We start from the raw sequence: 1,908 nt of genomic DNA, 5'->3' as shown, positions 1-1,908 counted from the left end.
TTGTCCATTTTTAAAGCTCCTATCCTGTGTGAGCATCAACTGTTTCATTTGTCGAAGATTTTTTTCATTATTAAATTCCTGATACCTTGGTAAAATCACTTGTCCATATATGTATGGTTCTATTTCTGAACTTCATTTTGTCCAAACATCCTTAGCAATTCTGAAATCTATCTATTAGTAACAAATCTGTTTATAGTTTCTCTCTGAAAGCCTGTCACATTCATTTTTTTTTTTTAAAAAGTAGTACTCTATGTCAATGTTTAAAGATGTTACCCAATACCTCCACTTGAAATTTGAGAAAAGTATACACTCACCTCTCCATGGTTTCTTTGTATGGACTTTGCAGTCCTCAACCCATAGCGCCTGCACTCCAGATGTTTTTGCAATACTGCCTAGCTTCTGATTAATTTCATTATGATACCATATGAGATCTTTTAAAAATATACTACCTTCTATATAATAATGTCGAGCAAGTAGAAAATGCAGAGTTGGACAAATTCTTACCCAGGGAAGAGCACACCAATTGGTTTGTCTAATGGTCAAAACACTCATAAAACAATTACAGGCTGCATGTAACAGCAATCAGTGAAAAACAGGCCCTGAATTTTAAAGAGTGCGAGGAGGAATATATGGGAGAGTTCAAAGGGAGGAGAGAGAAGAAATGGTACAATTACATTATAATCTCAAAAATAAAAGATCTCGCTTATTGAATTTCTTAGCTCTGGTTTATAGTTTTCATCAATCATCTTTAGGCATTTTTTTTCCCTAAGATACTGTTTTTGTCTCCCTGACCCAACTTGTAGGAGTTCAAATCCCAGCATGTAAGACCAACTTTACGCAGTGCCATTTCTGATTCTTGTGCTTTCCTATGCTTCAAGTTCCCTTTTTAAAATCAATGTGTTAAGGTAACATACCAAGTACTGAGTTTTACTAGGAGCGTCCCACATATACAGCATTATAGTCATTCTCATCTGTCTCCTGCTACCCTCTGTGCCTTCCCCAGCCCTCCTCCCCAATTTAAACTTTTCCATTCCACATCACACGTGTTCTATTATCCTCATCTCCCTAACATCTCCTCCATGCCTTGTTTAGAACGAGTTCTATTCTCATGGCCTTCCCCAACACACACAAATCGAAGTCTAGACTCCTCAATACAAACCATGGAATCACTGTCTACGTCTGACTCATTTCACTTAACAGAATCATCTCCAGTTCATTCATTTTCTTCATGATTTCACTCTTCCTTACAGCTGGATACATTTCCACTGTGTATATATGTGCATGAGATTTTCTTCATGTATTCCAGTGCTTGCTGATGGACATCTAGCCTGGCTCCAACTCTTCTCTGTTGTGAACAGTAAACACACACGGATGTCCTACAGAGATCAAGCTACTGTGGTTCTAGCCAGTCCTTATCTGGATAGTGATCAAAACATACTAGGCTCAGTGGCTTGTAAAAAAAAAAAAAACTTACAGAAACTCGGATCATTGGAGATATATAGTAGTTTCAATAATTCACATCTATAAAGCTAGTCTGTGACACATGTACATATATAACACTTGAATGACACTCGGCAGGACACCAATGTGGTGCCTTAGATTTGTGTGTTACATATATACATATGTAGCATTAGAACACTGAACATGACACCAATGTGGTGCCTTAGATTTGTGTGTTACATATATACAGATGTAGCGTTAGAACACTGAACATGACACCAATGTGGTGCCTTAGATTTGTGTTATATATATACAGATGTAGCGTTAGAACACTGAACATGACACCAATGTGGTGCCTTAGATTTGTGTGTTACATATATACATATGTAGCGTTAGAACACTGAACATGACACCAGTGTGGTGCTGTACATTTGTGTGTTACTTCGACCTCCTTTAAAGAACAAGCAA

The sequence above is a fragment of the Rattus rattus genome, chromosome 4 (assembly GCF_011064425.1).
Source record: "Rattus rattus isolate New Zealand chromosome 4, Rrattus_CSIRO_v1, whole genome shotgun sequence".
NCBI classification, from domain to species: domain Eukaryota; kingdom Metazoa; phylum Chordata; class Mammalia; order Rodentia; family Muridae; genus Rattus; species Rattus rattus.
The sequence above is the reverse complement of the archived record's forward strand: the minus strand, read 5'-3'. Positions refer to the sequence as shown.